The sequence below is a fragment of the Ursus arctos genome, unplaced genomic scaffold (genome assembly GCF_023065955.2).
Source record: "Ursus arctos isolate Adak ecotype North America unplaced genomic scaffold, UrsArc2.0 scaffold_7, whole genome shotgun sequence".
Lineage (NCBI taxonomy): Eukaryota > Metazoa > Chordata > Mammalia > Carnivora > Ursidae > Ursus > Ursus arctos.
Window position 1 is genome coordinate 70,627,485 of NW_026623089.1, and position 16,842 is coordinate 70,644,326.

Here is a 16,842-nt window from a genome sequence, read left to right on the forward strand (position 1 = left end):
TAAAGTGATGTGCATAGTGGCGTTTCGTCTCTGAATACTTCATGCATCCCCAAAAAGTAAGTACATTTTCTTACAAAATAGTATGTATGTTTTAAACTCAAATTTTGGGGACGCCTGGGTGGCTCCGTTGGTTGAGCGTCTGCCTTTGGCTCAGGTCATGATCCCAGGGTCCTGGAATTGAGTCCCACGTGGGACTCCTTGCTCAGCGGTGAGCCTGCTTCTCCCTCTGCCTGCAGTTCCCCCTGCTTGTGCTCTCTCTCTGACAAATAAATAAATAAAATCTTAAACAAAACTCAAATTTCGATTCATATTGTGTTATTGGTGAATAGAGTTCTTTTATAGTAAATAGAGTTTATGTAAGCCACTAAATAAACCAGATTATTGAAAAACTTTGTCCTAATAACCTCTTGGTTTCTAGTTTTTGTAGATTAGTCCTAAGGTGGAGCGTGTCCATTCTTTAAAATGGGTGATCACAGGGATGCCTGGGTGGTTCAGTCAGTTAACCATCTGCCTTCTGCTTAGGTCATGATCTCAGGGTACTGGGATTGATCCCTGAGTTGGGCTCCCCGCTCAGCGGAGAGTCTGTTTCTCCCTCTGTCTCTGCCCCTCCCCCTGCTTTTACGCATACGTGCACTCTCTCTCTCTAAAATACAATATTTTTTAAAGATTTTATTTATTTGACAGAGAGAGCACGCATAAGCAGGGGGAGTGGCAGGCAGAGGGATAGGGAGAAGCAGACTCCCCGCTGAGCAGGGAGCCCTATGTGGGGCTTCCATCCCAGGATCCTGGGATCATGACCTGAGCCGAATGCAGACGCTTAACCAATTGAGCCACCCAGGTGTCCCTAAATAACATTTATTGATTGTACTTTATTAGTGTTGTTTTGTTGCTGTTGTTAGTCCAAGGTTTTTAATGTTTTTTTCCCACAGCTTTTATTGAACTAATACTACATTGAGAATCAGAGTCAACACAAACTATTTGGCAGCAAATCTCTGCGTGAAGTATGTACAACAGTGCTCTTCTTTGAGAAATTTTCAAATGAATCATGCTTTGGTCCTTCTACCAGAGCAAATAGAAAGGCATACGTGTGTTTAAATGTGGTGGTGATAGGATATGTTTTCATGTTCTGGGGGCTGATGGAAGAAATGGCTAAAGTTTAGTACTTGTTGTCTAGAAGAACATTTAAACATTATGTTAAAACCAAAGTTGTTGTCATCGACAGACACGTGATAGTATTCAGATGAAAAATTGTAAATAGTGTCATTTAAATAGGTAATACATTTAATTCAGGATGCTTTTTATACCTTGTTTATCACTGGGATGGTAAAATTGGTAACAGCTTTTATTATAGGAATAATAGGCATTTGGTAATTTATAACTTCAGGTATTTTAGGCCCCCGGTCACCTCTTCTGTATGTGTAGATGCAAAAAATTTGGTACTCAAGTGTATACTTCTTTGAGGCTTTGGACAGATGGGGGTTGCTTCCTGAGAGAGAATTCTTGCTCTTGGAAGTTAGCGGTATTTCTGTAGCCCACAATTGTGCTGAAGGGGATGGCCCTCTACTTCGAAAGGTTGTTTTGATGATTCAATATATAATAATTATTATAACATAATATAATATATATATAAAGCATTTAGACCTATGCCGGACAGGAAGCAAGAACTTTTTAAATGTTTGCTGTACTTGTTGTGAATCAGAAAAATAGTACTCTTCTCTCAGAACACTTCATTTCCATCTTTTTTTTTTTTTTTTTTTTTACTGTGATGTATGACCATCACTTTATAGGGTATGGTATTTGTTGTTGTTTTAATTATAACATGTAGTATTTGTTTCAGGGGTACAGGTCTGTGATTCATCAGTTTTACACAACACACAGCGATCCCCACAACACATACCCTCCCCAATGGCCATCACACAGCCACCCATCACTCCCACCCCCCTCCACTCCAGCAACCCTCAGTTTCTTTCCTGAGATTAAGAGTCTATTATGGTTTGTCTCCCTCTCTGGTTTCTTCTTGTTTCATTTCTTCCTTTCTTCCTCTATGATCCTCTGCCTTGTTTCTCAAATTCTACATATCAGTGAGATCACACAATAATTGTCTTTTTCTGATTGACTTATTTCACATAGCATAATACCCTCTAGTTCCATCCATGTCGTTGCAAATGGCAAGGTGTCAGTTTTTGGTGGCTGCATAATATTCCTGTGTGTGTGTGTGTGTGTGTGTGTATACCACATCTTCTTTATCTGTTCATCTGTCAATGGATATCTGGACTCTTTCCATAGTTTGGCTATTGTGCACATTGCCGCTATAAACATTGGGGTGCAGGTGCCCCTTCAGATCACTACATTTGTATGTTTGGGGTAAATACCCAGTAGTGCAATTGCTGGGTTGTAGGGTAGCTCTATTTTCAACTTTTTGAGGAACCTCCATATTGTTTTCCTGAGTGGCTATACCAGCTTGCAGTCCCACCAGCAGTGTAGGAGGGTTTCCCTTTCTCTGCATCCTCGCCAACATCTGTGGTTTCCTGACTTGCTAATTTTAGCCATTCTGACTGGTATGAGGTGGTATCTCGTGTGGTTTTGATTTGTATTTCCCTGATGCCGAGTGACGTTGAGTACTTTTTCATGGGTCTGTTGGCCATTTATTGTCTTCAGGGAAATGTCTGTTCATGTCTTCAGCCCAATTCTTGATTGGATTATTTGTTCTTTGGGTATTGAGTTTGATAAGTTCATTATACATTTTGGATACTAGCCCTTTTTCTGATATGTCATTTGCAAATATCTTTTCCCATTCTGTCAGTTGTCTTTTGGTTTTGTTGACTATTTCTTTGGCTATGCAAAAGCTTTTTATCTTTATGAAGTCCCAATAGTTCATTTTTCCCTTTGTTTCCCTTGCCTTTGGCGACGTGTCTAGCAAGAAGTTGCTGCAGCCAAGGTCGAAGAGGTTGCTGCCTGTGTTCTCCTCAAGGATTTTGATGGATTGCTGTCGCACATTGGGGTCTTTCATCCATTTTGAGTCTATTTTTTGTGTATGGTGTAAGAAAATGGTCCAGTTTCATTCTTCTGCATGTGGCTGTCCAATTTTCCCAACACCATTTGTTGAAGAGACTGTCTTTTTTTTCCATTAGATATTCTTTACTGTTTTGTCGAAGATTAGTTGACCACAGAGTTGAGAGTCCATTTCTGGATTCTCTATCCTGTTCCATTGATCTGCGTCTGTTTTTGTGCCAGTACCATGCTGTCTTGATGACTGCAGCTTTGTAATAGAGCTTGAAGTCCGGCATTGTGATGCCAGCAGCTTTGGTTTTCTTTTTCAAAACATTCCTCTGGCTATTCAGGGTCTTTTCTGGTTCCATACAGATTTTAGGATGATTTGTTCCAGTTCTGTGGAAATAAAGTTGATGGTATTTTGACAATTGACATTGAATATAGGTAGATTGCTTTAGGTAGCATAGATCTCACAATATTTGTTCTTCCAATCCATGAGCATGGAATGTTTTTCCATTTCTTTGTGTCTTCCTCAGTTTCTTTCATGAGTGTTCTATTGTTTTCTGAGTACAGATGCTTTGCCTCTTTGGTTAGATTTATTCCTAGGTATCTTATGGTTTTTGGTGCAGTTGTGAATGGGATCGATGCCTTAATTTCTCTTTCTTCTGTCTCATTGTTTGTGTATAGGAATGCAACTGATTTCTGTGCATTGATTTTTCTATCCTGCCACTTTACTGAATTCCTGTATGAGTTCTACCAATTTTGGGGTGGAGTCTTTTTGGGTTTTCCACGTAGAGTATCATGTCATCCGCAGAGAGTGAGAGTTTGACTTCTTCTTTGTCAATTCAGATGCCTTTTATTTCTTTTTGTTTTCTGATTGCTGAGGCTAGGACTTCTGGTACTGTATTGAACAGCAGTGGTGATAGGGGACATCCCTGCTGTGTTCCTGACCTTAAGGGAAAACCTCTGTTTTTCCCCATTGAGAAAGATATTCTCTGTGGGTTTTTCATAGATAGCTTTTATGATATTGAGGGATGTACCCTCTATCCCTACACTGTGAAGAGTTTTCAGCAAGAAGGGATGCTGTGCTTTGTCAAATGCTTTTTCTGCACCTATGGAGAGGATCATATGGTTCTAGTCCTTTCTCATATTAATGTAGTGTGTCACATTGATTGATCTGTGGGTGTTGAACCCACCTTGCAGTTCAGGAATAAATCCCACTTGGTCGTGGTGAATAATCCTTTTAATGTATTTTTGGATCCTATTGGCTAGTATTTTGGTGAGAATGTTTGCATCCATGTTCATCAGGGATACTGGTCTGTAATTCTCCTTTTTGGTGGTGGGGCCTTTGTCTGGTTTTGGGATCAAGGTAATGCTGGCCTCATAGAAAGCATTTGGAAATTTTCCTTCCATTTCTACTTTTTGGAACAGTTTCAGAAGAATAGGTATTCATTCTTCTTTAAATGTTTGGTAGGATTCCTCTGGGAAGCTATCTGTCCCTGGGCTCTTGTTTGTTGGGAGATTTTTGGATTATTACTTTAATTTTCATGCTGGTTATGGGTCTGTTCAGGTTTTTTATTTCTTCCTCGTTCAGTTTTGGTAGTTTAGATGTCTCTAGGAATGCATCCATTTCTTCCAGATTGTCTAATTTGTTGGCATATAGTTGCTCATAGTATGTTCTTATAATTGTTTGTATTTCTTCAGTGTTGGTTGTGATCTCTCCTCTTTCATTCATGATTTTGTTTATTTGGGCCCTGTCTCTTTTCTTTTGGTAAGTCTGGCCAGGGGTTTGTCAATGTTATTAATTCTTTCAAAGAACCAGCTCCTAGTTTCATTGATCTATTCTACTGTTCTTTTGATTTCTATTTCATTGATTTCTGCTCTGATCTTTATTATTTTTCTTCTCCTTCTGGGTTTAGGCTTTATTTGCTGTTCTTTCTCCATCTTGTTTAGGTGTAAGGTTAGGTTGTGTATTTGAGATCTTTCTTGTTTCTTGAGAAAGGCTTGTGTTGCTATATACTTCCCTCTTAGGACAGCCTTTGTTGCATCCCAAAGGTTTTGAGCATTGTGTTTTCATTTTCATTTGTTCCATGAATTTTTTTAAATTCTTTAATTTCCTGGTTGACCCATTTATTCTTTAGTAGGATGCTCTTTAGCCTCCCTGTATTGGAATTCTTTCCAAATTTCCTCTTGTGATTGAATTTGAGTTTCAAAGCACTGTGGTCTGAAAATATGCAGAGAATGATCCCAGTCTTTTGGCACCGGTTGAGACCTGATTTGTGACCCAGGATGTGATCTCTTCTGGAGAATGTCCCATGTGCACTCAAGAAGAATGTGTCTTCTGTGGCTTTAGGGTGAAATGCTCTGAATATATGTGTGAAGCCCAGTGTGTCCAGTGTGTCATTTAAAGCCCTTATTTCCTTGCTGATCTTCTGCTTAAATGATCTGTCCTTTGCAGTGAGGGGGATGTTAACGTCCCCTACTATTATTGTATTATCGTCGATGTGTTCCTTTAATTTTGTTATTAAGTGGCTTATATATTTGGCTGCTCCCATGTTATAGGCATAAATATTGACAATTGTTACATCTTCTTGTTGGATAGGCCCTTTAAGTATGATATAGTGTCCTTCCTCATCTCTTATTACAGTGTTTGGTGTAAAATCTAATTTGTCTGATATAAGGATTGCCACCCCAGGTTTCTTTTGATGTCCATTAGCATGATAAATGGTTTTCTAATCCCTTACTTTCAATCTGGAGGTGTCTTTGGGTCTAAAATGAGTCTCTTGCAGACAGCATATCTATGGGTCTTGCTTTTTTACCCAACGTGTTACCCTGTGTCTTTTGATGGGGGCATTTAGCCCGTTTACATTCAGGGTAACTATTGAAAGATAGGAGTTTAGTGCCATTGTATTGCCTGTAAGGTGACTGTTATTGTATATTGTCTTTGTTCCTTTCTGGTCTTAGTTACTTTTGGGGTCTCTCTTTGTTTAGAGGATCCCTTTCAATATTTCTTGTAGGGCTGGTTTGGTGATCACAGATTCTTTTAGTTTCTGTTTGTCCTGGAAGCTTTTTACTCTCCTATTTTCAGTGACAGCCTAGCTGGATAACGTATTCTTGGCTCTGTATTTTTCTCGTTTAGTACCCTGAATATATTATGCCAGTCCTTTCTGGCCTGCCAAGTCTCTGTGGATAGGTCTGCTGCCAATCCAAAGTTTTTACCATTGTAGATTACAGACCTCCACTTAATTTCCACCTGTAGGAAAATCATAATAGAATATTGATTTTTGTTAGAGCATGGTACTCATTGTCATCTGTCAGGAAATTGATGTATAAACATAAAATCTATACTTTATGGCCCTCAGGTTCAGAAGGTGTGGTCTTTAATATATTAAACATTTTTCTTCTCAACTATGTACCTTGTATTTGGATTAGCAGTATATGATACCTTATGTCAGTTTGAAATTGCTGTCATTTCACTGTAATTAGAAACCTAGCCAAGATAACATCTGTTGAAGAAGGGAAGTCTAATGCAGTCTGCCTGGGGTACTTGTTAAAAATATAAATTCTCAGATTCTATATCCAGAGATTCTAATTCACTAGGTCGGAGTTAGGGCTTAGGACTCATTTTTAACATGCTCCCTAGAAGATTCTGATTTCACACTTTGAGAATGGTTAAGTTTTGATTCCTTGGGAATAGCCACTTGGGCAACACCAGTGAGAATGTGGTAAAGCTATTACCAGGTGGGTGGTGTTGGCCATTCGCTTATTCGATGCCCCTTATACAAGCACTCCCGGGACAATTTACTGTTAGCTTAGGGACGGGGAAAAAAGGTTTTCTTCTAATGAACTGAGAAGTTTCTACTACTAGTCAGGAATTTTGCATCTTTTTCTTGCTGCAGGGAAACTCAGAGCTAGGTTTTGTACTACATTGATATTTTTTCAATGACTCTGCTTTTTGAATGCTTCTCCCACCACCCCGACCACAGCCCCCTTTTTGTTAATGACTTTTGATCTTCCAGCATCTAGTTTTCTTTTCCCTGATTTTTTTTTAATTTAAGTTACTGCAAATTTTTCTTAGACATTCTCAAGTTACATATTACAAAAGCCAAAGACTATTTCCAGGTGGTAATGACCTATTCCTAGAGCACAATTGCCTTAGGACAACGTACGTCATGATTTCAAAGCACCCGAGGCAATTTAGGCGAATCTTGTAGTTGTGTGATTCCAGCTGCTGAAGTATCGAAACTTTGACTTAGTTTCAGCTATGAGCTGTCGTCCATAGTTGGAGGCTCTAAACTGTACCCTCTCTGAGAGTAATTTTGTAAAGATCAACACCGAATGAATCAGATTAGCAGCGTTGTTAATGGAGATGGAAGATTCTGTGTATTTCTCATAATCCCCCAAAGTCCATCGTTTACATCAGAGTTCACTCTTGGTAAGTGTACATTTTATGGGTTTTGACATATGTACAATGACTTCATCCACCATTATAATATTGCACAGAATAGTTTCACTAGCCTAAAATTTCCCTGTGCACTGCCTATTCCTCTCTTCCTCTTCCCTCAGCCTTGTAACCACTGATATTTTTTTACTGTCCCCATAGTTTTGCCTTTTTTTCACTTTGTCGTATGCATTTAAATTTCCTCCATGTCTTTTCATGGCTTGATAGCTTCTTTCTTTCTTTCTTTCTTTCTTTCTTTCTTTCTTTCTTTCTTTCTTTCTTTCTTTCTTCCTTCCTTCCTTCCTTCCTTCCTTCCTTCCTTTCTTTCTTTCTCTCTCTCCCTCCCTCCCTCCCTCCCTCCCTCCCTTCCTTCCTTCCTTCCTTTAAAGATTTTATTTGAGACAGAGAATGAGAGAGAGAGAGAATGAGTGGGCGGGGGGAGGGACAGGGACAAGCAGACTCCCTGCAGAGCAGGGAGCCTGATGCAGGACTCAATCCCGGGACTGACCTGAGCTGAAGGCAGATGCTTAACCCACTGAGCCACCCTGGGTGTCCCAGCTCATTTCTTTTTAATGTTACATAGTACTCCATAGTCTGGAGGTACCACTGTTTGCCCATGCTTCCGAGCTGTGGCAATGATGAAAAAAGCTGCTATAAATATCTGTGTGCTGGCTTTTGTGTGGACATAACTTATTTGAGGGAATATGATTGCCAGTTCATTGGATTCATTTTTAATTCTTGGGGTTTTAGTGAAGTGTCTGATTATAGTTGGTTTTTCATGTGTCTTGATGTCCAGGGAAAGAATCTAGGCAGAATATGTAGGTTTGGGTAATAGTTTTATTTATCATTGTAAATTAATAAACCTATATAATTGGGTAACAGTTTTATTTATCATTGTAAATTAATAAACCTGCTTCAGTCTGTTGCAGATTTGAATTTGGTAGAGTGAGGCTAGTCAGGGTCTTATCCCCCCTGGCATGTAGGAGGCACAAGCCTGGATCTTCCAGTGTTGGGACCTGACTGATGAGGTGGTCTTGCCAGCTGCCACTTCGGTCTGCTTTCTCATCTCCACTGCTTTCTGTACTTACTATGCTATCTTCAGTGGCTGGGCTGATAGCTTGCCAAATACGAGGGGTGCTTCATCAGAATTACAGGGGATCACAATTGCATGCTGGCCTTGCTCTTTCCACCTGTGTTACTTTGGGAAACGACTTGTTCCTTGCAGTGTGAATGGCCTTAGTAATGTCCACCAACGCAATTCATTCTGACAGCTTTTATGATGAGTAACATTACTTGAATTTATTTCTTATAGAAAGGCCTTTGTTTAACAAAAAGTGGATTAAGACACAAAAGAAGTGTGTGTCTGCTAATACAGAGCTTGCTCCTTTTTTACTATGTTATTTTGGCAAATGTGACATAATAAGGAAAATATACTTGGTCTCTGCCTCAGGTTCCTGACACAAAGCTCCCCAAACCCATGTAATTTCCTGTGTGTTAGGGGTGCTAGGAGCATCTTTTGTTTGTTAATCTTGAAAATCTGCTGGGGAGCCTCGATGGCTCAGTTGGTTAAGAATCTGCCTTCAGGTTACCTCGTGAATCCGGGGTCCTAGGATCCAGTCCCATGTTGGGCTTCTTGCTCAGCGGGGAGTCTGCTTCTCCCGCTGTCGCTGCCCCTCCACCCCACTTGTGTTCTCTTCCTCTCTCAAATAAATAAAATCTTAAATGGGCACCTGGGTGGCTCAGTCGGTTTAGCGTCTGCCTTTGGCTCAGGTTATGATCCCAGCATCCTGGGATCAAGCCCCTCTTCTGGCTCCCTGCTCAGCTAGGAGTCTTCCTCTCCCTCTGCCTGCCATTCCCCTTCCTTGTGCTTGCTCTCTTTCTGTGAAATAAGTAAAAATCTTAAAAAAAAAAAAAAAAAACTGCCAAGGGGCGCCTGAGTGGCTCATTCTGTTGAGCCTCTGATTGGGCTCAGGTGACGATCTCAGGCTCCTGGGATTAAGCTCCGCCTCCAGCAGTATGTCTGCCTGAGGATTCTCTTCCTTTCCCTCTGTCCCTACCTCCGCTTGCACTCTCTATCTAAAATAACAGCTTTAAAAAAAATAAAATAAAAAGTGCCAGTTATTTTACCAGCAAAAAAATGGGCTTATTTAGGGGTACCTGGCTCAGTTGGTGGAACTCTTGGTCTCTGGGTGATGAGTTCAAGCTCCGTGTTGGATATAGCGGTTACTTAAAAACACGGCCATTTAAAAAAAAGGGGGAAGTTTTTTAGGAATAAAAGAGAATTGCAATCCAGGATAAATAAACTGTGGCAAAATCCATAGGAAGGTCAGAAGGAATAAAGGAGAAGCATGCTTTTTAAGGAGAAGAGGGATAAGTTGGGAAGTCTGTTATAAACTAAAAGTCCACTGACATAAAGTGGGAGTTCATAGTATGGTGGCTTTTCATTGGCTGAGCTATTGGCTCATGTAGGCATGAGATGGCTTTTCATTGGCTGCGCGTCTCTACTTTTAGCCGGAATAATAGAGTAGTGCCTGGATGCAAGGTCAAGTCCATGTAAAGTCAAGTTCAGCTCTTCCTGTTGGGTCTGCAGTTGACTACCAGTGATGGTAGGGTGAGAGCTCCCTCTGTGAAACCTCCTGACTACATTTTAGTGAGATTTCTAATTACTGATTTTCACATGTTCTAATATTTGGTCTTCAACCCCTGTTCCTGACACCAACAACTTCTAAAGAAGGCCCTTGGAATCTCCAAAGCGATTAGTGTCTACCATGCTCATAATGACTGGTGGCTGGGGTCCCCTAGATAGCTTCTGGATGGGGGCTGGTCACCAGAAAGATCACACCTTAATTAGGAGTGTGGAACTTTTAGCCTCACCTCCATTCTCTAGAGAGGGAAGAGGGGCTGGGGATGAATAATCAGTCATGCCTACATGAGGAAGTCTCCATGAAAATCCCGAAACTGTGGGGTTTGGAGGGCTTCCGGGTTGGTGACCATACCCACACAGTGACAGGGTGGTATACCTCAAACTGTGGGGACCGACTCCTGTGCTCAAGACCCTTCTGGGTACCCCTTCTGTAGCTGTTCATCTGTTCTTTGTTATATCTTTCCTAGTAAACTGGTAAACATAAGGGTTTTCTTGATTTCTGTGAGCAGTTCTAGCAAGTGATCAAACCTGAGTATGAGCTGTGGAAACCCCTGATTTATAGCTCGTGGCTGAGAAGTACAGGTGACAGCCTGGGACTTGTGACTGGCATCTGAAGTGGGGGCAATCTTTTGGGACTGAGCCCTTAACCTGTGGCGTCTGCACTAATCTGGCCAGCTAGTATCAGCTTTGAGGTAAATTGTGGGACACCCAGTTTGTGTCTGCCAAGAATTGGAGAATTTCTTGGAGTGGAAACCCCCCCCCCCATATGATATCAGAAGTGCTGTGAGATTGGAGGAAGAAAGTTTTCCCTTGAGCAAGTGACTTGTTTTTCCCTGAGCTTCCGTTTCTTATTTTATCCTGTCTCCATGCTGGTTAACTTCAGGAGAAGCAAGATAAAGTCCAAGCTCTTTCCCGTGTCATACGAGAATTTTAAGTTAGGGCTCAGCCTCTTTTCACCCCTGCTAGTCTTTTTCTTCGGCTACGGGCTCCTGCCCCCACCCTGGGCTACACCTCCAGCTCTAACTGTGCGGGACTTTTTGAGGCTCCCTAAACAGGTCCTGAGCTCTACTATACTTTGGCCTCCGCTATTTTCCCTTCAAGGTTCCCTTCCTGTTACTACTGCACGTCTTTCCCACACACCACCCCCAACAATATACAACGGTCTTCTTGTCTGTGCTTCCAAAGCACTGCGCTCACTTTTATTCCAAGAGTTAGTCTTTGTATAATGGCTGCTGGTTTTCACATGTATCCCTGTTAGAAATCTTTGAGATGCTTTCTGGCAAGAAACGGTCTTATTTATTTTTCCAGCCTATTCATTTTTCCTCTTTATTATTTACTTCCTTCTCTTTTCTATAGGTTTAATTTGGCCTGTTTTTCTCCCCTTAACATTTTGAGATAGGGGATTATTTTCGATCTTCCATCTAACCTATACATTTAAGTCTTTAAGTTTCTCTCAGAATGCAGCTTGTGGCTACATTTCCCAAATTTTGACGTGTGGTATTTTTATCATCATTCTGTTCAAAATATTTTCTAATTTGCCTTGTGCTTTTTTAAAAATTAAAATGAAAAATTTTATTATTTTTTAAAGATTTGATCTATTTGAGAGAGAGAAAGAGTACAAGCAGGGGGAGAGGCAGAGGGAGAGGGAGAAGCTGACTCCCCACTGAGCTGGGAACCCATCCTGGGGCTCTATCCCAGGACCCCAAGACCATGACCCGTGCCAAAGACAGACGCTTAACCACCTGAGCCACCCAGGCACCCCTGTGCTTTTTTTTTTTTTTTAAGATTTACGTATTTATTTGAGAGAGACAGAGCACACAAACGTGTGTGTGTGTGTGTGTGTGTGTGTGTGTGGCGGGGGAGGCGGAGGGGCAGAAGCAGAGGGAGAGGGAGAGAGAATCTCTAGCAGACTCCCTGCTGGTGTAGGAGCCTGATGTGGGGCTTGATCCCAGGACCCTGAGATCATGACCTGAGTGGAAATCAGGATTGGACCCTCAACCAGCTGCGCCACCCGTGCGCTCCGTGCTTTCTTTTTTGATGCAAGGTAATTTAGAATGATATGGCTTAATTTCTACACATGAGGATTTTCTAATAAACCTTTCTTTATTGACTTCCAACTGAATTCCACTGTGTACAGAGAAGCTACTCTGTGATTTCAGTCTTCTATATTTTTATTGTGGTAAAATGCACAGAGTATAAAAATTTACATTTTTTACATTTTTTAAGTGTGTAGTTCCGTGGCATTGGGTACATTCATATTGTTGGGTAGCCATCACCACCATCCATCTCCAGAACATTTTTTTAATCTTCCCAAACTCAAATTTCGTACTCATTAACGTGTAGTTTCTCATGTTCCTCTCTCGCCAGTCCCTAGCAACCACCATTCTGCTTTCTGTCTCTTGGGAATTTGACTATGGTTTTTTTCTTTTTTTAAGATTTTATTTTTTAATTTAGAGAGAGGGTGTGCATGTGAGTGAAGAGGAGGAGCAGAGGGGGAAGGAGAGGAAAAGAATCTCAAGCAAACTCTGCTGAATGTGTAGACTGATGCAGGGCTTGACATCAGAACCCTGAGATCGTGACCTGAGCCTTTATGGAATTTATCTTTTATGACTGGCATATCTCACTGAGCATAATGTCCTCAAGGTTCATCCATGCTGTAGTATGTGTTGGAACTTCCTTGTAAAGGCCGTATAATACTCCATTGAATACATGTACCACATCAAAAAGAATAAAATACTTGGAAATTAACCTGGGAGGTGAAAGACATATACAGTGAAAACTATAAAATGTTGCTTAAAGAAATGAAACACAAATATGGAAAGACATCCCATGTTCATGGATTGGAAGAGTCAATATTATTAAAATGTCAGTACCACCCAAAGCAATCTATAGATTCTGTTTGATCCCTATAAAAATCCCAGTGACAGTTTCTGCTTACTTTCTTAATCAGAACATTTAGTCCTTTCTTGTTTCACTTTTTGTTGATAATTTGGGTTTATACCTTCCATTTTAGTATTTGCTTTCTATTTGTCTTGCCTGTGCTTTTTTTTTTTCTCTTTTTTCCCCCTCCTCCCCCCATTACTGGATTATTTTTTAAACTTTACTTTTCCTTTCTATTAATCATACAATTTTTTTTAAAGATTTTATTTATTTGTCAGAGAGAGAGAGAGAGCACACAAGCAGGGGGAGTGGCAGGAGAGGGATAAGCAGGCTCCGTGCCCAGCAGGGAACCCAGTGCGGGACTCGATCCCAGGACCCTAGGATCATGACCTGAGCCGAAGGCAGACGCTTAACCAACTGAGCCACCCAGGTGTCCCTAATCATACATTTTTTATTAAGTAATTATCATGGAGATCAAAACCTGCATCTTTGACCTACAAAAGTCTAATTAGTAATTTTACTTCTTCCTGGACTCATGCAAAGACCTTAGACTACTTGAATACTAATTCTGCTTACCCACTTCCTAACTCATATGGTGGATGTTTTAATCTTTGTGCATATAAAACTCCAAGAGCTGATATTAGTTTATAACATTTTTATTAATTTAGATTTATCCATATTTTTACCCATTTCTTCCCCTCTGTATCCTCAGGTTTTCATCTGGAATGGTTTTCTTTATCCTTGAAGATCACCCTATTAATTTTTCTTTGCCAAAATTGTTTTTGTTTTTAAAAAATTTTTAATTGTAGTTACATGCATATAAAACATAAAGTTTGGTATTTGACCATTTTTTATTAAAATTTTTAAATTGTAAAATATAACAAAATTTACCATTTTAACTTTTTTTGAATGAGCTTTATTTTTTAGAGTAGTTTTAAGTTCACAGGAAAATTGAAGAGCAGGTAGAGAGATTTCCTTCTGCCTCCACACATGCATAGCCTACCCCATTACCAGGTTCCCCAACAGAGTGTACATTTGTTGCAATTGAAAAACCTATATCCATAAATCATTATCACTCCAAGTCCATTGAAATTCACTCTTGGTGTTGTATATTCTGTCGGTTTGGGAAAATTTACGATGATGTGTATCAAACAGAGTAGGTTCACCGCCTTAAAAATTCCCTGTGCCCCACGTATTCATCTCTTCCTCCCCCCTATTTTTAAAATTTAAAATATTTAATTGTGGTAATATACATAACATAAAATTTACCATCTTAACCTTCTGTTTTTTTCCATCTTAAACCATTTTTAAGTGTAAAGGTAAATAGTGACTACTCTTGGGTACCTCATATAAGTAGAACCATATAGATAGCATATGTCCTTTCAGGATGGCTTATTTTATTTAACTGAACGTCTTCGAGGTTCATCCGTGTGTGAGAACTTCATTCCTTTTTATGGCTGAGTATTCCATTGTACGTATATCACGCTTTTTGTCTGTCCATCTGTTGATGGATATTTGGGTTATTTCTACCTTTTGGCTGTTGTGAGTAATGCTGCAATCAACGCTGGCATACAAGTGTCTGAGTCTTTTTTAATGCTTGTGGTTATATGCCTGTAAGTAGAATTGATGAATCATATGGTAATTCTACATTTAGCTTTTTTAGGAGCCACCAAAATGTTTTCCACAGTGGCAACACCATTTTATGTTTTCGCCAGCAGTGTATGAGGGTTCCAGTTTTTCCACATCCTTGCCAGCATTTGTTACTTTCCATTATTTTGATTATAGCCATACTATTAAGTGTGAGGCATCTCATTGTGGTTTCGATTTGGATTTCTGTGATGATTAATGATCGTCTTTTCGGGGCACCTGGGTGGCTCAGTCGTTAAGCATCTGCCTTTGGCTCAGGGCGTGATCCCAGCGATCTGGGATCGAGCCCCCACATCAGGCTCCTCTGCTGGAAGCCTGCTTCTTCCTCTCTCACTCCCCCTGCTTGTGTTCCCTCTCTCGCTGGCTGTCTCTATCTCTCTCAAATAAATAAATAAATAAAAATCTTAAAAAAAATGATCATCATTTCGTGTGTTTATTGGCCATTTGTATATCTTTGGAGAAATGTCTGTCCAAGTCCTTTATCCATTTTTCAGTTGGGTTGTCTTTTTTTTTTTAGGTTTTTATTTTAATTCCTGTTAACATATGGTGTTGTATTAGTTTCAGGTGTACATTATATTCATTCAACAATTCCATACATCACTGTGCGCTCATCATGACAAGTGCGCTCCTTAATCCTCTTCAACTATTTCACCCATCCCCCACCCACCTCTCCTCTGGTAACCATCAGTTTGTTCTCTATAATTAAGAGTCTGTTTCTTGATTTGTCTCTCTTTTTTCTTTCCCCTTTGCTCATTTGTTTTGTTTCTTAAATTCCACATATGAGTGAAATATGGTATTTGTTTTTCTCTGACTTATTTTGCTTAGCATTATATTCTCTGGCTTCATCCATGCCATTGTAAATGGCAAGATTTCATTCTTTTTTATGGCTGAGTAATGTTCCATTGTATATATAGACCACATCGTCTTTGTCCATTCATCCATCTGTGGACGCTTAGGCTGCTCATATCTTGGCTATTGTAAATAATGCTGCTATAAACAGTAAGGATACATGTATCCCTTTGGGTGTATCCTTTGAATTGTGTTTTTCAGTTCCAGAATTTTTATTTAGGGTTCGAAAAAAAATACAGTTTAAAAATTTTCTGCTGAAATTTCAAGCTCATCTTTTATTTTCCTGAAAATATTAAATGTAGTTAAAACTCCATTATGCAGATGACTGATGAATCTGTTTATGTTGGCTGTTGTTTTCCTTGGTTCTCAGTCACAGAATCTTTTGTCTTTTTCTATGCTTGGATATTTTTGTTGGAGTGCCAGATATATGATGAAAAATTATAATTCGAGCTTTGCAATAGTGTTATTTTCCTCCAAAAAGATGGAAATTTACTTGGGCAGGTAGCTGGGGTCAGTAGCAATCCTAGATCACTTTAAATTTACCTGAGAATAAGATTATTTGAAGTTGGCCTTTAATCCCTACAAGGGTTAGTTTATTTAGCACTGGTTCTTCCTTACTCTTAGAATGAAGATGTCTTGAGCCCAGTACAAATCCTAGAGAGTTTCTCAGCAGTTTCACCTTCCCTGGGGGGCTGTGATTTTTCAGTATTGATTTCTTAGCCCCTGAAATCTGTCTAAAGCTCTGTTCAGCTTTTTAGCTTCTTATATCAGGATTATCAGATGCCTCAGGGGAAAATATTGCTCTAAGTGCTTATTAGTCCAACTCTTTGGGTTTCCCTCTTCTCCCACATGTTGGCCTTGTAATTCTTTGCTGCCTTAGTAGCTCTCTGGGATGTACACCTATTTTTAAAATTGTAGAAAATATACACAACTAAATTGACCGTTTTAACCATTTTTCAGTGTAGAGTCCAGTGGTATTAAGTACATTAATTGTGCAGCCCTCACCACCGCGTATCTGGAGCTCTTCATTTTATGAAACTGGAACTCTGTTCCCATTAAATAGTAACTTCCCATTCTCTTCTCTCAGCCCCTGACAACCCCCATTTTACTTTGTGTCTATGAGTTTGACTGCTCCAGGTGTCTCATATATGTGGAATCCTATCTTTTTGTGTTCGCTTATGTCATTTTAGCATAATGTCTTCAAAGTTCAGCCATGCTATAGCGTGTCTCAGAATTTCATTCCTTTTAATGGCTGGATACACCACGTTTTGTTTTCAGTGCATCATCAGTGGACAGAGGGGTGGCTCCCGCCTTTGGCTATTGTGTATAATGCTGCTATAACCCTACACATGCAGGTGTCTGAGTCCCTGCTTTCCACTTGTTTTAGGTA

The 16,842-nt window shown here is 39.9% G+C and overlaps 1 protein-coding gene across 2 annotated transcripts in view; it reads left to right on the forward strand.

The window, feature by feature from the left end:
• TBCE (tubulin folding cofactor E) overlaps positions 1-16,842 on the forward strand; it is a 75,757-nt gene that overhangs the window by 22,574 nt on the left and 36,341 nt on the right. The gene's annotated exons all lie outside the window — the stretch shown is intronic.